Here is a 27279-nt window from a genome sequence, read left to right on the forward strand (position 1 = left end):
CAGCTACAGCTCTGATTTGACCCCTAGCCTGGGAACTTCCATATGCCATGGGTGTGGCCCTAAAAAGACACACAAAAAAAATGTGCCTATATATTTAGTTTTTTATACTTCTTATGTGAAAAGAAGTAACAAGGTCAAATTAAGGTAAATAATCTAAAGTAAAAGATCTAAACATGGCCACAAGCCTACCTCTTTCCTTTTCTTTTAAAACTTAGGAAGCCAAGTAATTTTCTTAAATAATAATAAAGTATAAAATACAGGTTTTCTGTCCCTGACTGGCTTAACCCCACATTGTTCCATGATTGTGGCTCAGGATTTGTATTAACAATAATGTGGAAGAAATGCAGGGCCTTAATGCAAGCCATGATTCTGTAACTGCTGTCTCATAAGTGCAGACCAAAAAAGAAGTGAAGTGTTTTGCACTTGGTAATGCACTGAGGGGATTGAAGGAATTATTGTAAGAAAGTTGAGTGCCTCTGCAGAATACACAGAATCCAGGAAGCTAAAATTTGTCAGTGAAAAGGAAAGATGAACAAAATATCCAACAATATGTTCAGTGATTCATCATGATCTTCCAAATGCATTTCACTTTTCTTTAAATGAATGTATCTGTGTGTTTAAAAACATTAAACAGAGTTGGAATACAGCTTCAAGGATTCAACAATCCTGGAAAAACATCAAATAACAGAATCAAAAGAAACGAACTGAAGGAAATTGTGAACAAAGATGAAAGGAACTAGGTCTCTAGAAATAGTCAAGAAAAAAGATTCCTGAGCACTGAATGAGAGCCCCATTGGAGTTCTGAGAAGAAAGAAAAGCAATGAAGTGTTGAATCAATAGGAAAAGGACTTTGCTAAGAGGCAAGAACAACACTTCTGTTTGCAGAAGCAAACAATTTTGAGACTTCAAAGAAAACCTTCTTCTTCATTTCTTTTTGTGTAAATCTAAAGGACCCAGTGATACAACAGTTATCTGATAATAGCTTAATGACTTTGGGAACCACTGTCTCATGCCCAGGATTTTAAGTCAGTCATCTGCAATGTCCCTTATTATACCCCTGCCCCCACCATTTCCAGGCAGACCCCATTCTAAAACTGTTATCTATATTAAAAATGCTTGCCTGGAAGTTCCCATTGTGGCACAGTGGAAACAAATCTGACTAGTAACCATGAGGTTGTGGGTTTGATCCCTGGCCTTACTCAGTGGGTTAAGGATCTGGTGTTGCAGTAAGCTGTGGTGTAGGTCACAGACGCGGCTTGGATCCTGTGTTGCTGTGGCTGTGGTGTAGGCTGGCAGCTGTAGCTCTGATTCAACCCCTAGCCTGGGAAATTCCATATGCCGTGGGTGTGGCCCTAAAAAGAAAAAAAAAAAAAATGCTTGCCTGAGGAAACTGAGTTCTTTTACATCTATAGAGCCTAAGGTTCTTAAAGAGGTAACTTTTCCAAGCACAAAACCAGATTAAGGGCTTTTTTCTGAGGGCTAGCTTGTGTTCAGTTCATAAATATAAAATCATTGGGACCCATTTAATAAAAATTTAACACTAGTTGAGGAGATCAGGAAAAGGATAGGGGTTCAGATCGCTGACTAATCATTCTGAATCCAGAAGTCCAGAGAGTTATAGGACTTTCAAATAGATTGCATCCTGTAGAATATTAAAATCTGGTACATATGAAACCCCAGTCATTTGCTTTTGAAGTTCTCGATGATGTTAAGAAGTCTTATCCTAACAGCAGAAATCATAATTATTGTTCCCAGTTTTTCATTCTCTCCTGTGATAAAATGACACATTCACCTTCTTTGCTGTGGAATTTTGAAGTACTTCCCACAGTGGGAGGATTATATGCTCACATCTTATTGATGTTGGCTGGAATGTGGGCAGAGGGGACAGGGTACCAGTCCTAAGCCAAGATCTTAAGAGATTGCATGTTTCTGCACCCACCTCTTGTACTCCATCATCACCATGAGAAACATATGCCACAGGTAGATGCAGCCACTTCAGCCTGGACCTTAGAAAGAAGGCCTGAGGAGCAGCCCCAAACCCAACTGAGAGCCTCAAGTTCAAACTGGCCCCTCCAACAGCGCCCAGCCAACCCATGCCAGGATATATATAGATGTGTATGTGTGTGTTGGTAAGCCATTAACTAATTATCTCCTTCATAAGCTGGCTTTCAAACTTTACTTTTTACTATAAACCCTAAAATCAAATGACATTACAAATGGCCTCATCATCCCTACACAATTCTAATATTCTTTTTTTTTTTTTTTTTTTGCTTTTTAGGGCTGCACCCGAGGCATATGGAAGTTCCCAGATGAGGGGTCTAATCAGATCTACAACTGCTGGCCTATGCCACAGCCACAGCCATAGCAACTCAGGATCTGAGCCATGTCTTTGACCTACACCACAGCTCGAGGCAATGCTGGATCCTTAACCCACTGATTGAGGCCAGGGATCAAACCCGAAACCTGACGGTTCCTAGTTGGATTCGTTTCCTCTGTGCCATGTTATTCTTTTAATTTAAATTGCCTCCAAGTCTCCAAATACAAAGATGTAATTGAATCATAGATTAAATTATGCTTAGTATTGCTTAAACATTGTAGCTCACTTACTGTGATGGATAAATAAACCATAACTGGACTCCCAAATTCAAATCTTGAAATCACTTTATTCATAGAAATTAAACTACCATGTATATAGTATAAAGGGAACCCAAACCCTGGGACAACTCAATTCTCTACCTACTCCATACCTGCTGACGTGGAGAAATTCTGTACTGATGGATGGTCTCACTTAAGATTTATTGTTACTGCAGTCATACAGTCAGAGTCATCCTGCACTTCTGAGGTAAACTTCTCTCCAAGGGGGACTATTTCACAAAGTTTCTTCTCAGTCCTCCACTCCTTCTCCCCTAGCTTCACTCCCAGCTGATGACTGTGCTTCTTAATTTGCTGAGAAAACAGAAGCAATCAGGAAAGGTCTGCCTCATCTTCCTATGTCCAGTTCTGCCTGCCTCTATCGCCCCTCTTGGTACATCATTCCGACAGTCTCTCTGCCCAGATGGGACAACTTCACTGTGCACTGCCTCACTGAAAGCCATCCTGTCCTTCCTCCTTGAGAACTTTGCTTCGGCAATCATGCTTTCTCCTTCCTGCATCATCAATTTCCACCTCATTAAGAGATCATTCCAATCAGTGTACAAATGTGTGCTGTCTTATTTTAAAAAGCCTTCTCTTCATCCAAGTTCTCCTGCGTTTTTATAGCTATTATACATTGCAAAAATTCTTTCTAACAGTTCCCTGGATTTGCTGTCTTTACTTCCTTAGTTCCCATTCTCTCTATAACTCACAGCAATCAGGCTTGTATTCCCCCACCCATGCTTTTCATAAGTGTTACTAGGGTCTTCTGTGCTGCCAAATCCCCTAGTTAATAGCATTTAATACTGCTGATTACTCCTTCTTTTGTGAAAGACTCTCTTCACTTGGGTTCCAGTTCACAATCCTTTCCTAGTTTCTTCCTACTTTGCTGGGCATTTTTTCATCTTCTCTGCTGGCTTCATGCTGGACCTCTAAATGTTGGACAACCCTAGGGATAATGCCCTTGACTTTCTTTGCTTATTTATCCTCCCTTCATAGTGATCTTAACCAGCCCCAATGGACATCTGTTTATGGATTAATCCCAAATTTAAATCTCCTCTAACTTCAAACTCATACACTTATCTGCCTACTCCTCATCTCTACTCTTATGTCTAACAAGCATCTCAAAACAGATATATCAAACTCTTAACTTACTTAACATGCTTCTTCCCTAGCCATCTGAATCTCAATAATGGTAACTCTTTTCAATCAGTAGCTCAGACAGAAAACTTAGGTTTTCGGTGTCACCCCTGGTACTTTGTTTTCCTTCACTCCCCCATCCAATCAGCAAAACCAGTTGGCTCTACCTTTGCCTTTTCTGAAATCTGACTGCTTCTCACCACCTCCCATCCCCTCTGGCTTCCTTTTGGGTTTGGCCAACAAGTGGCACCAGCAGAATGTCAGAGAATGGACCCAGAGAAAGGCCAGGGTATTTCTTTCTCACCCCTCTTTGCTTCAGGTCGGCATCTCTAGCAGAGGCTGTATCCCCACTCCAGAGGCCCTTCCTCCGTGGCCTCATTGGCACTGGGCTTGCCTGTGACCCTGTCCGTTCCTTTCTTTGCTGCTTCAGCCTTTGGGGTGGTATTACTGTCCCTCTTTTCCCCTGCGTACCTGTCCGTGCCTCTGTAAACAGCTCTTCTAGTTATGCTCCCAAGTCCTTAGTACTCTATTTTAGGAACGATTATTCCTTCACCCATTGAGCTCATTTCCAGTGCCTGGTTTGTATTCTGACTCTAAAAAATACTATTTAATAAAATACTCTTATTTTTGGATACACCTTAGGTGGCTGTTTTCTTAAACATTCTTTATTAAAAAATCTCTGCATCTTAAGTTTATGTATTTTGGCAGCTTTAGGCCACAATATAAGATCTGAATTAATTTTGTAATAATTCATTATTGTTTTCTTTTTGTGTGTGCGTATTTTTAGGGTTGCAACCACAGCATATGGAGCTTCCCAGGCTAGGGGTCGAATCGGAGCTATAGCTGCCGGCCTATGCCACAGTCATAGCAACATGGAATCTGAGCCACGTCTTCGACCTACACCACAGCTCATGGCATCGCTGGATCTTAACCCACTGAGCAAGGCCAGACATCAAACCTGCATCCTCCTGGGTGCTAGTCAGATTTGTTTCCACTAAACCACGATGGGAACTCCCACTGTTTTCTTATAAAAATTCCAAGGCATGTCTAAGAGTCTGTCATTGCAATCCATATCAATTTTTTCCCCTAGCAAACAGATAAACAGAAGGGCTGTAGGATTAAGCACACACTTAAACATTTAGTAGCTTCCAAAAGCGTCACTGAAGTAGAACATCCAGAAATCATCCCTTTAGTATTCTAACTAAAGCCAGCATTGAGAAATGTCCTTGGCTTTGTCAGGATTTAAGGAACATGAAGATTTTGGGGAAATTCTTAGAAGACTTAAAAAAAAAAAAAAGGAACATCATGCTATAAAACATAGGAAAAGGAACTCAATATTTTTGTGACAAGCAAGTTTTCTCATAAAAATGGAAAAGAAATGTCATTTGATCCGCATGACTTTTTGCCAGCTCTGGTTTATTTCGTTGCTTTTGTTTATTTATTTGCTTGGAAGGTTTCAGCTGTTGGGTCCTTGGACTAAGGCCTGAAAAACCCTGAGCTCCATGCCCTTAACTTGCCAAGTAGTATAGGGAAATTGCATCTTTTTTAGGTTTATGAGTCTTGGGACAAAGGGGATTATACCGCTTACTTTTTAGAAAGTGTCTGAGAGTTTTTATATGGAATGCTGAACAATATTTTGACCTTCATACAGAAGCTAGAGAGAATCTGAAGAGGGGTGAGGAGGCAGCTTGCTCTGCGGATAATCCATGGGGCTCTGCAGAGCTTACCCTGCAGTACTGAGTTAAGGGCTGGCTCCACATGTGGCTTCTAGAGCATGACTTTTCCTTCACCCTCTCTCACTGTTTCTCCTCAAATCCCTCTGCTGACTCCCCCTCCTTGCCCTGATCCTGAACGCAGGGGTTCTCCAAAGTTCCACCTCTACCTTCTTCTTTTCATGTATTACCCATGTGTTGCTCCAGCTTTTTTCACTCTGGAGGTTCCAACCATATTTCCAAAGAGCAATTGGATATCTGTGCCCATGTGCCCCATAGGTACCCAGGACCCCAAACCTTCAAAATTTAGCATGTCTTCTAACCCTCCTTTAAAATGCCTTCCTTTCCAGATACCTGCTGATAAACAGTGTCTGTCACCTTTTCACAGCTTATGAAACTTGAAATGTTTTCGCCTCCTTTGCCTCCCACCTCCAATCAACTCACAGGTCTTGTTAATGAGATCTCAGATGACTTCATGTCCTTCATTTCTCATAGGTAGCCATATTCTGCCTTTACCATCTCTGAATGTACCCAGGGAGTTCCCTTCATGGCTCAGTGGTTAAGGAACCAGACTAGGATCCATGAGGATGTGGGTTCGATCCCTGGGCTCGCTCAGTGGGTTAAGGATCTGGCATTGCCATGAGCTGCAGTGTAGCTTGCAGATACCGCTTTGATCTGCTCTTGCTGTGCTGTGGTGTAGTCTGGCAGCTGAAGTCCTATTCGACCCCTAGCTTTGAAACTTTCAAATGCCACTGGTGCAGTGCTAAAAAAAAAAAAAAAAAAGAAAAGAGATATATTGTCCATTTTAAGATTATAATTATTAGAGAAATGCAAATCAAAACTACCATGAGATACCACCTCACACCTGTCAGAATGGCCATTATTAATAAGTCCACAAATAACAAATGCTGGAAGGGGTATGGAGAAAAGGAAACCTGTCTGCACTCTTGGTGGGAATGTAAACTGGTACAACCAGTATGGAAAACAGTATGGAGGTACCTTAGAAAACTATACATAGAATTACCATATGACCCAGCAGTCCCACTCTTGGGCATATATCCAGACAAAACTTTCCTTGAAAAAGACACGTGCACCCACATGTTCACTGCAGCACTATTTACAATAGCCAAGATAAGGAAACAACCCAAATGTCTATCGACAGATGACTGGATTAGGAAGATATGGTACATATACACAATGGAGTACTACTCAGCCCTCAAAGAAACAAATAATGCCATTTGCAGCAACATGGATGCAACTAGAGACTCTCATACCGAGTGAAGTTAAGTCAGAAAGAGAAAGACAAATACCTTATGATATCACTTATATCTGGAATCTAATATACAGCACAAATGATTCTTTCCACAGAAAAGAAAATCATGGACTTGGAGAATAGACTTGTGGTTGACAAGGGGGAGGGGGAGGGAGTGGGATGGATTTGTGTTATTATAGTTTCCTTTTTAGAATTTAAATATTTGATCTATAAGAAATTTATTTATTTATTTATTTTGTCTTTTTAGGGCCACTCTTACAGCATATGGAAGTTCCCAGGCTAGCAGCTGAATCGGAGCTGTAAACCACTGGTCCACGCCAAAGCCACAGCAATGCCAGATCTGAGCCGTGTCTGTGACCTACACCACAGCTCATGGCAATGCTGATCCTTAACCCACTGAGCGAGGCCCACAACCTCATGGTTCCTAGTCAGATTCGTTTCTACTGTGCCGTGACAGGAACTCCCACAAGAAATTTATTTCTGAATAAGAAGTATGATGGAGCTCTGTCTTCGTTTTTTTTCCCCAAATGGTTCCTAATTATACCAATTCCACTTATTGAACTGTAGCTTTTATACTAAATCCTGGTATATAGTTAGGTGTATATCTGAACTCTGGAGAATTTAATTAGAGAAACTTTATTGTGTCCTAAACCAGTAGTTTAGGAGATCAGTGTTACTGTGGATGCAGATCCGTAAAGATGTACCTATATTTCTCTACAACTAATTAATTTGGCCCTTGATTGCCATGTCCATTATGCAGCAGAACACTTAATTCAGCCAATTCAAGGTATATCCATGTCCCACAGATGATCTAAACGCTGGGGGTTAGGAATGGTAACAGCATCTCTCTCATACAGGCTTTGGTGAAGGGGGTGAATTTGTCTGATAACCGTCTTTATATTTTCTGTCATCTATATCTGGCATCTGGTAACTCAGTTTCCAGATGATTGTATACTGGTATCCGCTCATGTCCCAGCATCTGTGCCTTCATTCCCCATCCCTGGACCTCTCTCAGCTCACCTGAGTCCTTTTCAGTAGGAGGCCTGGAAGTCCCTGGCTGCTTTTCCTGCACCAGCTCAAAGTGCTGAGTGTCTATGGAGCTGTGCTCAGGCCCAGCCACGTGGACATCTCTTAGTATTTGCCACTTCTCAGCTCTAGCCTAATGTTGGATATGGGCTTCTCTAACAGGCTTTCAATGTCTCTGCGCTGCACACTGAGATGAGAGGCAGAAGTCTCCTGTGCTCTCGGGTCCTCCTAAAAATGTAGCTACGATTTCTTAGAGATTCTCACTCCAGCAGCATGGCCCCTTTCTTAGGAACACATCAATTACTCGTTGTCCTTCTATCTTTTCCCAATTATCTTCTTTCCTCCCATCTGTAACATTTTCCTCTGATTTTGGGGAGAGGGCAGTGGCTGTGGGGGAAGGGAAAAAATGGCTTAATCATCACCCTGAACTTTCCAACTCCCTTGTTTATAGTACAAACTTTGACTATACTATAAACTTTTTGTTCAGTCCATTGGATTCTGATATTCAAAGCCAAGCTTTGGTTCCAAAGAACCAAAACAACTTTTTGTCTCTCAAAAGCACAATTCATACAAATCAAAATATTTTGACTCTTAATAAGTTCATTTCTGTTGCAAATTTTAAGAGCCTGTTTTGGAGCTAGTGGCTAAGAATATGATTCTTTGTTCTTGCTGAATCAGGAAGAATAATGGGCACAAAGAAGGGGAGGCTGCATGGGAAGAGATTTTTTTTTAATGTCTTAGAAAATTATCTGCCACACCAAGTCCTTAATCTGGCCGGTAGACCCCTGCCTCCATCTCTGTGATCACTCCATTGATTGTGGGATCTATTTCAATGAACTGCTCTCTGGTCCTTCCAGTTCATTTCCTCTGCTCTTGCTTAGTTCCTACAGCCTTTTGAACTGGAGTCCTGCCCAGCTCCTTACCACAAACACTCCCAGAGACCAGAGTCTCAGAATCTACTCCCTTTGGCTGGGCCATCATTTTAGTCACAGAGCTATCTACCTCCCAAACTTTCACTTCTTCTCTGCTCTGGGAACCTCCTGATATATATTTCCATCTGTCTCCTGTTGTAGCTGCTGGGTCTTCCCAGATCATCTCCCTGCATCAGCCAACCCCTCTGCTTAACAGGAGAGTTATAGAGTATTCTAGTGTGGAAGCCAGGGGTTGGGGGCTGGGTGCAGGATGCAGTGTGTGAGGAGAGCAGTGAAGAGAATTACTGCAAGAAAGGCTGCATGGACAGAAGGTGGAGTGCCAAGAACAAAGCATCATAATGTTGCTTAAAAGGGTGAGTCTGTGAGTCCCTATGGATTATTGCTTTGGCGCATTTCTATAGCTAGTGATTCTTTTTCATGACATTACCCTCTTCCCTCCCATTTCATCTCCTACCCTTGAATATTCTTCAGGTCTGAGTATTTAGTCATCTTAGAGATCCTATTTCCTTCACATAAGAGGCAGCCACTGTCTTGCGCGCGTGCGTGTGTGTGTGTGTGTGTGTGTGTGTGTGTGTGTGCGCCATCAGAAGCTTGATCTTGTTCTCTGGAACAATGCAAATGGCTGGGTTTTTCAAAAAGCATTATTCTCTAAAAGGCAACCCTTGTACACTGTTGATGGGAGTGTAAAATGGTGTAGCAATAGAATACTACTCAGCCATAAAAAAGAATGAAAATTTGCCATTTGCAACAACATGGATGGACCTGGAGGGTACTATGCTTAGTGAAATAAGTCAGACAAAAACAAAACTGTATGTCATCACTCATATGTGGAAATTTTAAAACAAAACAAACAAACAAACACAACAAAACAGAAGCAGACTCACAGATGAAGAGAAAAAACTAGTGGTTACCAGTGGGGAGAGGGAATAGGGGAGGGACAAGATAAGGGCAAGGAATTAAGAGGTAAAAACTACTATGTATAAAATACGTAAGCTACAAGGATATATTATACATCACATGGAATGTAGCCAATTTTTATAATAACTTTAAATGGAGTAATATTTATAATTTTTTTTGTCTTTTTAGGGCCACACCCACTGCATATGAAGGTTCCCAGGCTAGGGGTCTGATTGGAGCTATAGCTGCTGGCCTACACCACAGCCACAGCCACACCAGATCCGAGCCACATCTGCCACCTACACCACAGCTCACGGCAGTGCCGGATCTTTAACCCACTGAGGGATGCCAGGGATCGAACCTGCAACGTCATGATTCCTAGTCGGATTCGTTTCTGCTGCACCATGACCAGAACTCCTATTTATAAAAAGTTCGAATCACTATGTTGTACACCTAAAACCAATACAATGTTATAAATCACAACTATACCTCAATTAAAAAAATTCTTCTCTAACTATTTGCTTATGTTATTCTCGTTGCCATTCAGTAAAAAGCCTTTAACACAGAAGTTTAGGTTTTGAAATAATAATTAGGAAAGAAAACACTTCATGTGGGGGCTGGGGATTACCATGAAATGGCATAGTCTTCTTCCTCAGACCTACAGAATGTTGCTGAACAAGCAAGTTCAGTTACAATTTCTCCAAACTAATAATATTCTCTTTCTCAAATTCTGACTCATGAGATTCACTAAGAAAATAAATTTTTTTTACAAAGTATAATATTTAATTATTTTGGACTCAGCTGCTTTTTTCGATTGAAAGACAAAGCAAAAGAAACAAATATGGAGTAGAATCTTTAAGCGAGTATGTTCTTAAGCCAGCGTAAGATCATGAAACTGCTCGATATCCCTGGATCATTTCAAATGCCTCCATACTCCCTGTTCCCAATTAACTTTCTGGAATGATCCCAGAGGAAGCTCTCCCTATTCATCAACTTTTTGAGTAATCCAGGAACTCTTAGAGCCTGATAAAGGGCTTAGGCGGGAACTTTTTATTTTTTATTTATTTATTTTTAGGGCTGCACCTGTGCCATATGGAGGTTCCCAGGCTAGGGGTCTAATTAGACCTGTAATGGCAACATCAGAGCCAGCCTACGTCAGAGCCATAGAAACATCAGATCTGAGGCACATCTGCAACCTACACCACAACTCAGGGCAATACCGGATCCCCAACCCACTGAGTGAGGCCAGGGATCGAACCTGCAACCTCACAGTTCCTAGTCAGATTCGCTTCTGCTGTGCCATGACGGGAAGTCCAGGAACTTTTTAGATAGGAGGAAAATGTTTCTGTATTTCTGTTTGTTAATTGGATAATATCCCTTTTCTAAGCACTAAGCATTTGATTTCTGACTTGGAAAATAACAGAATAGTGGCTATTACTCATTGGCAACTTTGGTGGGAGGAACCAAGGAGCTTGTAAACTCATTTTTGTTGTCATAACAGGCTAGATACCCTGAAAAATCTCTCAGTATAAAACATCTAAAAATGAAGGATTGAGGAGTTCCTGTTGTGGTGCAGTGGAAATGAATCCAACTAGGAAACATGAGGTTATGGGTTCAATCTCTGATTCACTCAGCGGGTTAAGGATCTGGCGTTGCTGTGAGCTGTGGGTGTAGGTCGCAGACGTGTCTTGGATCTGATGTTGCTGTGGCTGTGGCATAGGCCGGCAGCTGTAGTTACGATTCAACCCCTAGCCTGGAAACTTCCATGTGAAGTGGGTGAGGCCCTAAAAAGAGAAAAAAGAAAAAAAAAAAAAAAGAAAAAAGGATTGAATATAACAGATAGTCTTTCAGATAATGAGATCTTGAGAAAACAGGAGAAACTTCCAGACACCAACAGTGGTGAGGTGGTATTGATACCAGGCCCAACCTTTGGAACATTTCGTGAGCTTGGTAATTGAGAGGGTTGGGTTTCTGATGTGGGGACAGAGGTGAGGCCTTGAGTCATACAAGGTGGGTACACAGAACTGAGGCTCTGCAAAAATCTTAAGACTCAAAAGTCTAAACCACCAGAAGAAAGATGTCCAGGCAAAGGGAAATGACAAACTGTCAGCTTCTGAGCTCTGAGTAGGAAAAAAGAATTCAGATCTGTCCATACTACTTACCCATGTATATATCTATCCATCCAAAGTAACCCCACTGCACAAATCCCATAGATAAACTTCACTAACATGAATTCAAACCAAAATTATAAACACATAAAGAAATAAGTTACTAAGAGGGAGAGCTAACTGAAACAAGAAGCAATGTGGTTAGAAGCCTCCAAAAGGTAAAAGGTAAAAATATTGCATGCAATTTATTTTATTTAAAATAACTAAGGTCATTCAATACCAATATATGGTAAAAATTCTTCAGAAAATGGATATAGAGAGAACCTACCTCAACATAACAAAGGCCTTATATGACAAACCCACAACTAATATCATACTCAACAGTGAAAAACTGGAAACATTTTCTTTAACATCGGGAAAGAGACAAGGATGTCCAATCTTGCCATTTTTATCCAACATAATTTTGGAAGTCTTAGAGTTCCCATTGTGGCTCAGTGGTAATGAACCTGACTAGCATCCACGAGTATGCAGGTTTGATCCCTGGCCTCACTTAGTGGGTTAAAGATCTGTTGGTGTTGTGGCTGTGGTGTAGGCCAGCAGCTGAAACTTGATTGGACCCCTAGCCTGGGAACTTCCATATGCCATGGTGTGGCCCTAAAAAGACAAAAAAGAAAAAAAAGGCAAAAAAAAATTTTTACTACATGTAAAAGAATGAAATTAGAACACTCTCTAACCCCATACACAAAAATAAACTAAAAATGGATTAAAGACCTAAATGTAAGACTGAATGCTATAAAATTCCTAGGGGAAAACACAGGCAGAGTACTCTTTCACATAAACCACAACAATATCTTTTTGGATCCATCTCCTAGAGTAATAAAAATAAAAACAAAAAGTTTACAACCAATAAATGCTAGAGAGGGTGTGGAGAAATGGGAACCCTCCTACACTGTTGGTGGAAATGTAAATTGGTACAACTGCTATGGAGAACACTATGGAGGTTCCTTAAAAACCTAAAAATAAAACTAGCATATGATCCAGCAATCCCACTCTGGGCATCTATCTGGAGAAAACTATAATTCGAAAAGATACATGGACCCAATGTTCATTGCAGCACTGTTCACAATAACTAAGACATAGAAGAAACCTAAATGTCCATCAACATTAGAGGAATGGATAATGAAGATGTAGTACATATATACGATGGAATATTACTCAGCCATAAAAAAGAATGAAATAATGCCATTTGGAGCAACATGGATGGACCTAGAGATTATTGTACTCAGCGAAGTAAATCTGACAGAGAAAGACAAGTATGGGATATAACTTATATGTGGTATCTAAAAAAATGATACAAATGAACTTTTTTTTTGTTGTTTTGTTTTCATTTTTGGCCACCCCTCTGCACATGCAGATCCTGGGCCAGGGATCAGATCTAAGCTGCTGTTGAGAATCAAGCTGAAGCTGCAGCAATGCCAGATCCTTAACCCACTGTGCCAGGCTGGGGATTGAACCTACATCCTAGCACTCCCAAGTCATTGCCAACCCCACTGCATCATAGATAACATGTACAGATCAAACAGACATTTAGAAAGTGTTTCTTTCCATTCTTAAATGTTTTACCCAAAAGGTATTAAAACATATGCCATACACACAAAAATTTGATAAGAATGTTCATAGCAGCCTTACTTGCAATAGTTAAAAACTGGGAACAAACCAAATGTCCATCTGATGAAGAGTGGATAAACAAATGTTTGTTTATTTATAGAGAAGAATTGTACTCAGTAATAAAAAGGAGCGAACTATTTACTGATACACATACTCACATGGATGAATCTTAAAAATATGGTGAGAGAAAGAAGCTAGACACAAAGCAATACAAACTATATGATCCCATTTATGTGATGTTATGGAATAGACTAATCTAATCTATGGGGGTTGCTGCTATGGAGGAACATGAGGAAATTTCTGGGGTGATAGTAGTATTTTATAGCTTGTTTTGGGTGTTGATAAAGTGGGTTTATACAATTTGTCAAAACTCATGAATTGAACCATTATGACATGTATGTTTTATTGTATATATATTATACCTCAATACTAGAATTAAAAAGTGAAAAAAAGAAGAGAAACCAACTAGGATACATGTCTGGAATCTGTAAAGAGCCACTAAAATTTCATATGAAAGACAATAGAGGAATGTGCAAAAAAATGTAAACAGAAATTTCAAAGAAGGGGAAATCTACAGAGCCAATAAACACATGGACAATGAGTAATTTCCTCAATTACCACTTTGGTACCTATTTGATACAATTTTAAAAAGTCTGAAACAATTCCAAAATGCTGAGAAGGATGAGTTTAAATTGATACAATGATTTTTGAGAATAATTTGGAAATATTTAGCAAAGATAAAATATGAGCCAGAAATTATACTCTTGGGTATATATTAAAGCAGCAGTTCTTAAAAATTTCTGGCCTCAAGACCTTTTATATAAGCCTTTAAAAATCATTGAGGATACCAAAGACCTTTTCTTGATATGAGTGATGTCTATCAGTATTTACTGTATTAGAAAATAAAATTGAGAAATTAAATAATATATTTATTAAGTCATTTAAAAAGCAATAATAAGCCCATTACATGTTAGCATGAATAACACATTTTTGCAACATAATATTTTCCAAAACAAAAATTTTAGTGAGAAGAGAGGCATTATTTTACATTTCTGCAAATATCTTTATGTCTTGATTAAGAGAAGATAGCTGAAGTTGTATTCAGTCTGTAGTGATATATTGTTTTGGTTGAAGTATATGAAGAAAATAGACTCATACATAGATGGAATCTATTTATTTATCTTATCTATTTTAGAGATGGAATCAGAAAGGGAGGAGTATTTTAACAGACTTTGCAGATAATTATGGCTGTCCTTTGATACTATACTCCAAACTTAACAAGTGGTAGTTTTTTAAAGGCCAGTTGAAATTAGGAATTTGAAACTTTATCAATGAACTTTTCATATTCTGTTAAAATATATGGTCTATCTTGCACTTTAAAAGGATTATTTTTTAACCATGAGTTATTTTGTAACATTTTTTATTGGTTATTTATATTCATTTTTTATTTGACTGCACCTGCTGCACATGGAAGTTTGGGGGCCAGAGATCAAACCCACGCCACAGCAGTGATTGGAGACTTTGCAGTGACAATGGTGGATCCTTAACCAGCCGCACCGCAAGGGAACTCCTGTATTGGTTATTTAGTGTAATACTGCTTTACAGAGTTATATAGATTTTCCAAATGTTGGTATATTTGATTACATTATACAATATTAAAAAATTACCACCCATTTCATCAGAGAAATCTCAAAATACTGAGAAGTTGTCAAGAATACTCTGGGATTCAAGTTTTCAAAAATTCTACTTTTTGCTTGAAAGCTCACATCATTTTTTGGGGGAAAGATGTCTGTCAAATACCCAGGACTGAAATAATCAGTTTGTCTGCCAATTGTTCTTTCAAATAAAAAATATTCCATGAAGAAAAATGATGGTCATACTGCAACTCAAACAATTGCACAAGCGCTTTTCCTTGAGACATGCTTGTACTTGGGCATGCAACAGAAGTACTTTGTGCTACTTCCCGTTGTGACATACAGAACATTTAATAGATCAGGATGTAAGAGTTGAAATTTAATAAATTAATATTAAGTGATTTTTTTTAAAGCCCAGCATACAGTGGTAAAGAATACAATGACTGCTAAGCATGGTGCCACTGTCTTGATTTGTGTTTTGGCTACCACTGATTTTAGACCAGCAGTGCAAATAACACAATGCAAAAGGTAAATATGTCTTTGTATTATTATGAAAATAGTTTGGCCTCATGGATTTCCTGAAAGGGTCTTGGGCCCATTCAGGGGTCTATGGACCACACTTGAGAACCACCAGCCAAACAAATACTTGACTTTGTGCACAAAAACTCAATATATATATATTTCGTCATCTCAAAGATCAGAAACAATCATCACCCCAAAAAAGGATAATTATCAAATTCAGGACAGTAGTTACCTGTGTAAGGTAGGGAATGAGTTATATTTGGTGAGAAGATATAGAGAGAGCTTCAAAACCATTTGCAATGCTTTTTTTTTAAAAAAGATAACTGGTGGTTGTAAGAGGTTCATTTTATTATTCTTTATAGTTCTATTTTGAATAATTTAATAATATATAACAATCATATTCTTTCAAATATTTGCTGTGGAGTTATGCAGTAATATAGGTGAGATATTACTATTGAAACTTTAGCATGCAGATATATGGGCATAGCTCAGAGATACTGCAGGCTTGATTCCAGACCACCACAGCAAAGTGAATACTGCCATGAAGTCTCAAGAATTCTTTGGTTTCCAAACTTCTGATAAAAAATTATGTCTACACTATACTGTAACCTATTGAATGTGCAATAGCATTATATCTTAAAAAACAATGTGCACACCTTAATTAAAAGATACTTTATTGCTAAAAAGTGCTAACTATCATCTAAGCCTGAATCAAATTTAAAATCTTTTTAAAACTGATGGAGAGTCTTGCCTCAATGTTGATGGCTGCTGATTGATCAGGGTAGTAGTTGCTTAATGCTGGGGTGGCTGTGGCAGTTTCTTAAAATAAAATGATGTTATCTGCTGCAGCAATTGACTCTTCCTTTCATGAATGATTTCTCTGTAGCATGCAATGCTGTTGCATAGTGTTTTATCTACAGTTTGAGCTTCTTTCAAAATTGGAGTCAATTCTCCCAAACTCTGCTGCTGCTTTATCAACTAATTTATATAATATTCTAAATCCTTTGTTGCCATTTCAACAATATACATACAGCATCTTCACTGAGTATATTCTAGCTCAAAAACCACTTTTTTTTGGCTCATCCATAAAAAGTAACTCCTCATCCATTAAAGTTTTATTATGAGATTATAGCAAGTCAGTCACATCTTCAGGGACCACTTCCAATTTTAGTTTTCTTGCTATTTCCATCACATCTGCAGTTACTTCCTCCCCTGAAGTCTTAACCCCCTCAAGGTCATCCATGAGGGTTGGAATCAACTTCTTCCAGACTCCTACTAATGTTGATATTTTGACCTCTTCCCATGAATCACGAATGTTCTTAATGATATGTAGAATGATGAATCCTTTCCAGAAGGTTTTCAAATAGCTTTGCTCAGATCCATTGGAGGAATTGCATCTACGGCAGCTATAGCCTTATGAAATGTATTTCTTAACTTATAATAAGACTTGAAAATAGAAATTATCCTTGATTCATGGCATGCAGAATGGACCTTGTATTTGGAGGCATGAATTAATATCATTGTACATCTCCATCAGGGCTTTTGGGTGACAAGGTGCATTGCAAGAGAGCAGTAGTATTTTAAAAGATCTCTCTCTCTCTCTCTTTTTTTTTTTTTTCCCTGAGCATAAGGTCTCAACAGCACACTTGTTAACAGATGTGCTGTCATTCAGGCTTTATTGTTTCATTTATAGAGCAGAGGCAGAGTGGTTTTAGCATAATTCTTCAGTGTCCCAGGATTTTCAGAATGGACTTCTCTCAAGCTATGAAAGTCCTAGATGGCATCTTTTTCCTATATAAGGCTGTTTTGTCTGCACTGAAGATAGGTTGTTTAGTGCAGTCATCTCCATTCATTATCTTAGCTAGATCTAGATAACTTGCTGCAGCTTATGCATCGGCACTTGTTGCTTCACCTTGTACTTTTATGTTGTGGAGAGGGCTTCTTTCCCTAAACCTCATTAACCAAGCCCTGGGAGCTTTTCTTCTCCATCTTCCTCACCTCTCTCAGCCTAGAGAGAACTGAGGAGAGATAGGGTCTTGCTCTGACTTAGGTGTGGGTTTAAGGAATGTTATGTCTGGTTTGATCTTCTATCCAGACCACTACTACTTTCCCCACATCAACAATGAGGCTATCTTGCTTTTTTATCATTCATGTGTTCAATGGAGTAGCACCTTTTTGTTTATTTGTTTTGGCCATGCCAGTTGCATGTGGAAGTTCCCAGGCAAGGGACTGAACCCATGCAATGACAGCGACCCAAGCTGCTGCAATGACAATGCCAGATCCTTAATCTTCTGTACCACAACGGATCTCCTAGAGCAGCACTTTTATTTCCTTCAGGAAGTTTTCCTTTGCATTTACAATTTGGTTAACTGGTGCAAGAGAACTAGCCTTTGGTCTATCTCAGCTTTTGGCATGCCTTCCTCAGTAAGCTTAATCATTTTTAGTGTTTGATTTAAAGTAAGAGATATGTGACTCTTCCACTTGAACACTTAGAGGCCATTGTACAGCTATTAATTGGCCTAATTTCAATATTATTGTGTTTCAGGAAATGGGGAGGCTCTAGGAGAGGGAGAGATACAGGTGACCCTGCTGGTAAGTACAGTAATCAGAACACACACAACATCTATCAGTTAAGCTTGCAGGCATATATGGGTATAGTTCATGGCACCCCAACAAATGAAATAATAACATTAAAGGTCACCAATCACAGATCACCATAACATAGTAATAATGAAAAAAGTTTGAAATATTGCAAGAATTACCAAAATGTGATACAGAGTCAGGAAGCGAGCAAGTACTGTTGGAAAAATGACTTGCTCCGTGCAGCGTTGCCACAATCTTTTAATTTGTAAAATTGTGAAACACAGTAAAGTAAAATAAAACAAGTATGCCTTGGAGTTCCTTCGTGGCTCCATGGGTTAAGGATCCAGTGTTTCCATTGCTGTGGCTCAGGTTGCCACTGTGGTATGGGTGCAAACGCTGGGCCAGGAACTTCTGCATGCTGTGAGCATGATCAAGAAAACCCAAACAAACAAAAAAACAAAACGCCCCCCACCCCCAAGGTATGCCTTTAACATCAGGGACTAACTTCACAGTAATGATGTATCTCTCCTTAATTACACCAAGAAGATATTCAGCTATATGAGTCTGCTCGTTTTCCTTCGGGATAATGATGACCCAAACTCCCTATTTAAATAGGTTACCTTCAAGTCGCATATTCTCATTTACAGAAAGCATCTCTCTATCTCTTTTGGTTGCAGATATAAACCGAAACTGCCTGCTCCCACAGTGATCCAGACCATTAATTTAGTCTTTTCATGTTTTCAGCATCTTAGCAAACAGAACTCTCTGGCATCTGCTATTTTAATTAGAACTTCAGGGGGTTCCTTGACCTCTTGAACTTTGTAGATGAAGTGGAGGTACTTTGCCCTTCTACCCTCACTGTAACCTCAGCAGCCTTTGAACTTGCACCCTCACTCCCACCCTTGCATCCTTTCCAGTTGTTTGAAATGTAAAACAAACTGCCTGGCCTTACGTAGTGTAGGCAGACACCAAAATAAACATAATTTCCATAATTTTTTCATTTTTTGGGGGACAACCTCATGTTTTTCTCAGGAGCTTTTATTTAAAACAAACAACAAAGACAAAACTTTCACAACTTTTTGCTTTCTGGAAGCAGATATCTCAAATATGTAAATACTACATAAATAAATAACACAGAATCCTAATTCCAGTTGGAAGATCCTTGTGAAAGGTTACTTGAAAGTTATACAGTCTATCTGTTCCTCTGCTCTAAAATGCATCCCTGACTTTAATTATGTCTTACCACATGCTGTCCGTCTGGACCACATAGTTTGAGCCCCTACCCTAATTACTTCTATTTGTTCTATAAACTAGTGTGTGCCATTGGTTTTCACAGCAGCATTCTATTTTTAAAAAACAAACAAAAAATGATAAAAATCAATTAACTGAAAACAGCTCTTTTGACCCTTTTCTGTTTGTTCATTTCTGTTCCTTTCTAACCTTAAAAGAACCTAGTTACAGGAATGAGATCACTAGGCAATTTGACATAATTCCTGACTTATGCTCCCCTGAGTGTACATCATGCTTTGTCCAAATTTCATTTCCTAAATAAAAAGAAGCAAGAATGAAGGATTAAGCTGTTAAAAAATGATTAGCTCTCTACCCCTAACTGCCCCCTTAGAAATCCTGCAGGCAGATCAGTCAGGCAAGATAACTGAGTCACCTGGTCTGTACTCAATGGAGAATGAAGCAGAACCCAACCTCTTGCCTCAATGATTCTCTGAGATTCCTCCACCTCTTTTCTCCTTTAAAAGCTGTCATGGCTAAGCAGAATCTTCAGAGTTAGTCTCTTGACAGGAGCCCACCTTCTCTCTAGATTGCTGGCTTTCCTGATTAAAGCAATTTTCCTTTCTACTGACACTGCCTCTCAAATTATTGGCTTTTGAGTGGCAAGCAGCTGAACCTGAGTTTGACATCATAAACATAGATTTAAAAAAGAAACCTCTTGTTATTCATTTGATCTGTAGACCATTTTTTTTGCCCTCCCTTGCTGCTCCTATCTTCTCAATCAGACTTCAAATGATTTCAATTTTTAAAAATTTATTGAGGGTTGATTTGTGGCCCAGCATGTGCTTTATCCTGGAGAATGTTCCATGTGCACCTAAGAATGTGTATTCTGCTGCTCTGGGATGGAATAGCCTATAAATATCAATTAAGTCCATCTAGTCTAGTGTGTCATATAAGGCCTGTGTTTCCTTACTGACTTTCTGTCTGGATGATCTGTCCACTGATGCAAGTGGGATATTATTAAAGTCCTTTACTATTATTGTGTTACTGCCAATTTCTCCTTTTATGGCTCTTAGCATTTGCCTGATAAATTGAGATATCCCTATTTAGGTGTACATGCATTTATAATTGTTCTACATTCTTCTTGGATTGATCTTTTGATTCTTACATATGGTCTTTCTTTGTCTCTTGTAACCACCTTTATTTTAAAGTATCTTTTGTCCGATATGAGAATTGCTACTCCAGTTGCCTTTTGATTTCCATTTGTGTGGAAAACCTTTTTAAATCCCCTCACTTTCAGTCTGTATGTGTCCCTAGATCTGAACCAGATCTCTTGTAGACAGCATGTATACAGGTCTTGTTTTTGTATGCATTGGGCCAGTCTATGTCTTTTGACTGGAGAATTTAATCCATTTACATTTAAGGTTATCATTGATATGTTCTTATTACCATTTTGTTAACTGCTTTAGATTTATTTTTGTAGGTCTGTTTCTTCCTTTCCTCTTGTTCTCTTCTCATGTGATTTGATGATTATCTTTTGTTTTAGGTTTGGATTGCTTTTTCTTTTATGTATGTATATCTATTGTAGATTTTTGGTTTATGGTTCCCATTAGGTTTTTCTTTGTTTTTATTAAAAAAAATTTTTTTAGGGTTGCATCCACAGCATATGGAAGTTCCCAGGCCAGGGGTCAAATTGGAACTGCAGCTGCCAGCCTACTCCACAGCCACAGCAACACGGAATCTGAGCCACATCTGTGACCTACACCACAGCTCACAGCAATGCCAGATCCTTAACCCACTGAATGAGGCCAGGGATCAAATCCTTGTGGATCCTAGTCAGGTTTATTACTGCTGAGCCATGATGGGAACTGCAGGCTCCCATTAGATTTTGATGTACAGCCTATATATATGCAAGATTGTATTAAATTGCTGGTCTTTTAACTTCAAATGCCTTTCCAATATCCTGCATTTGTACTCTCCTCACAATTGCTGGTTTTGATATCATATTTGTGTGTGGATGATTTCCTATATTATATGTTTGCCTTTACTGGTGAGTTTTTCCATTTCTTGCTTCTAGTTAGGCCTTTTATTTTCTGCTTAGAGAAATTCCTTTAGGATTTGTTGTAAAGCTGGTTTGGTGGAGCTGAGTTCTCTTAGCTTTTGTCTGTTTGTAAAGCTTTTCTCTGTTGAATCTGAATGAGAGAATTGCTAGGTAGAGTATTCTTGGTTAGAAGTTTTTCCCTATTGTCACTTTATTTATTTTATTGGCCATGCCCATGGTATGCAGAAGTTCCTGGACTGAGCCATGCCAGAGCAGTAACCAGAGCCACGACAGTGACAACACTGTATCCTTAACCAGCTAAGCCATCAGGGAACTCCTCTCTTTCATCACTTTAAATATATTGTGCCACTCCCTTCTGGCCTCTAGAGTTTCTACTGACAAAAATCAGCAGATACCCTTATAGAGAGTCCTTTGTATGTTATTTGTGGCTTTTCCCTTGTTACTTTCAATATTTTCTCTTTGTCTTTAATTTTGGTCAATTTGATTAATATGTGTCTTGGCATGCTCCTCCTTGGGTTTATTTATTCTGTATAGGATTCTTGGTTCTTCCTAGAATTGAGTGACTCCTAGGTTCTTTTCCACATCAGGGAAGCTTTTGGCTATTATCTCTTCAAATATTTTTTTCCAGCCCTCCCTCTCTCTTTCTTCTCCTTCTGGGATCCCTACATGTGAATATTAGGGCATTTAATTTTGTTCCAAAGTTCTCTTAGACTGTGCTTATTTCTTTTAATTCCCTTTTCTTTTTACTTTTTATGGAAGTTCCTGAGCATGGGAGCTAATCAGAGCTGCAGCTGCAGGCCTACACTACAGCCATGGCAACACTGGATCCAAGCCACATCTGCAACCTATGCTGCAGCTTGAGGCAACACTGATTCCTTAACCCACTGAGTGAGGCCAGAGATTTACCTCACATCCTCACAGACACTATGCTGGGTTCTTAACCTGCTGAGCCATGATGGGAATGCCTTCATTCTTTTTTCTTTATTCAGTTCTGTGGCAGTGATTTCCACCAATCTGTCTTCTAGCTCACTTATTTGTTATTCTGTCTCATGTGCTTCGCTATTGATTCCTTCAAGAGTATTTTTCATTTCAGCATTGTATTATTCATCTCTGTTTATTTAAATCTTCTAGTTCTTTGTCAAACTTTCTTGTAATTTCTTGTTCTATGTCTCCATTTTTTCTCCCAAGATCTTGGATCATCTTTATCATCATTACTCTGAATCCCTTTTTGGGTAGGAGGCCTATCTCCACTTCCCTTACTTGTTCTTCTGAGGTTTTGTCTTGTTCCTTTGTCTGGCACATATTTCTATGCTGTCTCATTTTTTCTAGCTTTCTGTATTTTTGGTTTCCTTTCTGCAGGCTGCAGGATTTTAATTCCTCTTGTTTCAGGAGTCTGTCCTCTGGTGGGTGAAGATGATCCTGGGGCTTGAGCAGGCTTCCTGGTGGAAGAGACTGGTGCCTGCCCACTGGTAGGTAGAGCAGGTTCTTGTCCCTCTGATGGGCAGGGCCATGTCAAGGGATGTGTTTAGAGGTGGCCGTGTGCCCAGGATGATTTTGGGCAGCCTGTGTGCTGATGTGGACATCTTTTCCCACCCTGTTGGTTGTTTGGCCTGAGGCATTCCAGCTCTAGAGCCTGCAGACTGTTTGGTGGGGCCAGATCCCATTTCCAAAATGGCAACCTCCAGGGGAGCTCAGGCCAATGATTATTCCCTGGGGCTACTGCCTCCAGTGTCCTGCTCCCACAGTGAGCCACAGCTGACCCCTGCCTCCCTAGGACACCCTCCAAGATCCACAGGTAGGTCTGGTCCAGATTCCTATGGAGTTAATGATTTGCCTTGGGACCCACTGCAGGTGAAACCTCATGTGTGCCCTCTAAGAGTGGGGTTTCTGTCTCTCCCAGTCCTATGAAGCTCCTACACTCAAGTCCCCTGGCCTTCAAGGCCAAATGCTCTGTAGGTTCCTCCTCTCAATGCCAGACCCCCAGGCTGGGGAACCTGATGTGGAGTTCGGAACCCTCATTCCTGTGGAAGAACCTCTATGGTATAGTTATTTTTCAGTTTGTGCTCTTGCCCACCTGGTAGGTATAGTATTCACTTATGTCATGAAAGTGCCTCTCCTATCATCTCTTTGTGGTTTGGGTATAGAATTTTTTTTTTTTTGGGCAGTTTCCAGTCTTTTTTGTCAATGGTTGTTCATCGGTTAGTTGTGATTTTGGTGTTTTCATGAGAGAAGGTGAGCTTGAGTTCTACTCTGCCATCTTGTCTCCTTCTCTTGGTGGTCATGTTCTTATGCTCTTGCTGTGAAATTCCTGAGAAGGGCCACATATTCTCAGATGCTGGGTAGGAGGAAGAGATGGAAATAAAGCTCATGCTGGGCTCTGCATAATTTCTCAATGGCGACCCTAAAAACAGCACCAATGTGCTGGATGGAGAATGGGCCCATGCAGTTTTGCATAGCGTTTGCCTGTATGGTAGCTCCTGCGCTTATGCAAAAGTGCACATACAATGCCATGGAGCTGAGCATGCTGGGAATGTTGGCAAAATCTTGGAGATTCACCCTCTGAGCTTCTGTTCTGTTGGGTTTTCATTGGAAACATCATTCAGACTTCGGAGGCATCTATTGACTTAGAAAAGGAATGTGAAAAGAAGCTCGAGGAGTTCTCATCATGGTGCAGCAGAAATGAATTCGACTAGGAACCATGAGGTTGCGGGTCTGATCCCTGGCCTCGCTCAGTGAGTTAAAGGTCTGGCATTGCTGTGGCTGTGGTGTAGGTCACAGCAACAGCTCCAATTAGACCCCTAGCCTGGGAACCTCCATGTGCCACGTGTGCAGCCCTAAAAGGACAAAAGACACACACACACACAAAGACATTCGAGAGAAGTAATAGTGAATTATCAGCCTTTAAATTTCATAATAAGCTTCTGAAACTCACAGAAGAAATAACACTTTGAGAAAATAGGGTCTTAAGTCTCCCAAGTCAGGATTTGAGGTTAAAAATTTCAGGACCATGAAGAACCAGGATATGAACCTTGTTACATAAATAATATATTTGGGAATACTGTGGAGAAGGGGGAATAGGAAAAACCTAAATAAATGGAGAATATTCCTAGTTGATCAAGTTTCCCCTGAATTGCCCCTGTTGACAATTGTTTCGCTACCAGGTAAGATGGGATTTAGGGCTCAAGACATAAATTAAGTCAAATACAAAGCAATAAAGCAATAAGGAAAACTGCATTATTTACATTCTTGAAGTGATGAGGTTGTTTGTACGCTTACACATCCTTGTGAAACATGCTATGCCTTTCCTGGGGAGCTATGAAGGTTGTTTTTGCTCTTTTAGAATTTTCTTTGTGAGACCCCACAGGAAAAAATTCTTGGGTCTCAGTCCTGGGAGTATTTTCTTCCTCTGGGCAACTGGTTTATTTTTAGTTTGGGAAAGTGTGACTCATGGATTTGATTGAATGTTGCTCCTAATTTCGGCTGCATGAAAGCACAAAGTCAGCTCCGAACCCTATATGCACTTTACAGTGGGTAGAACTTCATAACATGCATTTCATCTGCTATATCCTAGTGACTATTCTTTCTGCTTTGATTTTCTTCTACCCTATGCCTTTACTTACTCTCAGTCTGGCTGGACTTTCTGGAAAGCAGACCCTGAGACAGAATTTAAGGTGCAGGATGTTTATTGAGAAGTATCCTTGGGAAAGTTGAACAGCTGCATAAAAATCAATGAAGTTAAAACACACCCTCTCACTACACTGAAAGATAAATGTAAAATGGCTCACCTACTTAAATATAAGACAGGACACAATAAAAATCCTAGAAGAGAACATAGGCAAAACATTATCTGACATAAACAATACAATGTTTTCTTAGGTCAGTCTACCAAGGCAATAGAATAAAAGCAAAAATAAACAAATGGGACCTAGTCAAACTTATAAGATTTTGCACAGGAAAGGAAACCAACCATAAGCAAAACAAACAAACAAACGAACAACCTATGGATTGGGAGAAAATATTTGCAAATGATGCTATACACAAGGGCTTAATTTCCAAAAATATTCAAACAGCTCATACAATTTAGCAATAACAACAAAACAACCCAATCAAAAAAAGGGCAGAAGACCTAAACATACATTTTCTCAAAGAAGACACACAGATGGCTAATAGGCACATGAAAAGATCCTCATCATTGCTAATTATTAGAGAAATGAAAATCAAAACTTCAATGAGGTACCACCTCATACCAGTTAGAATGGTCATCATTAATAAGTATACAAATAACAAATGCTGGAGAGGGTATGGAGAAAAGGGAACCCTCCGACACTGTTGGTGAGAATGTAAATTGGTGAAAACACTATGGAGGACAGTATGGAGGTTCCTCAAAAAACTAAAAATAGAGTTACCATATGATCTAGCAATCTTACTTCTGGGCATATAGCCAGACAAAACCATAATTTGAAAAGATCCATGCACCCCTATGTTCATGGCAGCACTATTCACAATAGTTGAGACATGGAAACAACCTAAATGTTCATCAATAGATGAATGGATAAAGAAAATATGGTATATACATGTGGTGTTACTCAGCCATAAAAAAGAATGAAATAATGCCATGTGCAGCAACATGGATGGACCTAGAGATTATCATAGTAAGCAAAATAAGTCCAAAAGAGAAAGCCAAACACTGTATGATATCACCTATATGTGGAATCTAAAATATGACACAAATGAACTTATCTATGAAACATGGACTCACAGACATAGAGAACAGACTTGTGGTTGCCAAAGGGGGGAGGGGATGGAAGAGGGTTGGACTGGGAGTTTGGGACTAGTAGATGCAAACTACTACATAGAGCATGGATAAATAACAAGGTTCTATTGTATAGCATAGGAAACCATATTCAAATTCCTGTAATAAATCATTATGGAAAAGAATATGAAAAAGGATATATATATGTGTGTGTGTGTGTCTCTGTGTGTCTGTGTATGTATAACTGAATCACTTTGTTGTATACTAGAAACCGACACAACTTTCTAAATCAACTCTACTTCAATTTTTTTAAAAAAGGAGTATCCCTGGAATTAACACTCATGGGAGGGAGTGGAGAAGAATCAAGATTAGAAGGGGACAAGTTGAGTTTTGATGCAGCCCCAAAGACAGTCTCAGCTAACCCCATGGAGAGCTCAATAGCTCTATGGAGCTGTTCTAAGTTGGACCTAAGTGGCAGGTCTTTATACTCCTCCAAGCAACCATTTATTCAATGTCAGCTGCCCCAGGAAGAAAAGTGACATTGGCCAGGTGGCTCTCTGTAGCTGAGGCAATCCTTGAAGGGAATGAAAGCTGAAGGGTGCTGCCAAGAGCATTCTCAGCAGCTGGGGCACCAAGCTCTTCACTGGAGGGGGGCTGTGGTAATGCATCAGTGATAGAGACTGAATGTTTGTGTCCCCTAGAATTCATGTGTTGAAACCTAATCTCTGATGTGATGGTTTTTGGAGGTGGGACTTTTGAGAGGTGTTAGGTGATAAGGGAAGAACCCTTAAGAATGGGATCAGTGCCTTTACAAAAGAGATCCCAGAGAGCTCTCTCAACCCTTCCATCATAGGAGGACACAGCAAGAAGATGGCCATCTGTGAACCAGAGAGCAGGACTTGACCGGACACTGAATCTGCTGGTGCCTTGATCCTGGTCTTCCTAGCCTCCAGAACCGTGAGAAATAAATGGCTGTCATTGATAACACCACCAAGTCTAGGGTAATTTGTTATAGCAGCTTGAATGGATTAAGACAATTAGTGTCAACCACACTTGCTTTTAAAAGCTAGGATACATATTTTTTAAATCATAAAAATTTTAGAACATGAGC

At 39.6% G+C, this 27279-nt stretch overlaps 1 protein-coding gene and 1 long non-coding RNA gene across 11 annotated transcripts in view; one reads left to right on the forward strand and one right to left on the reverse strand.

Moving 5' to 3' along the window:
- Nucleotides 1-27279, reverse strand: part of VEPH1 (ventricular zone expressed PH domain containing 1) — a 379885-nt gene that overhangs the window by 54522 nt on the left and 298084 nt on the right. The window lies entirely within an intron of this gene.
- Nucleotides 7170-27158, forward strand: LOC106505727. The gene is made up of 3 exons (XR_001300396.2): nt 7170-9067; nt 18089-18135; nt 27022-27158. It is a non-coding gene; the product is annotated as an uncharacterized LOC106505727 (long non-coding RNA).

The sequence above is a fragment of the Sus scrofa genome, chromosome 13 (assembly GCF_000003025.6).
Source record: "Sus scrofa isolate TJ Tabasco breed Duroc chromosome 13, Sscrofa11.1, whole genome shotgun sequence".
Classification (NCBI taxonomy): domain Eukaryota; kingdom Metazoa; phylum Chordata; class Mammalia; order Artiodactyla; family Suidae; genus Sus; species Sus scrofa.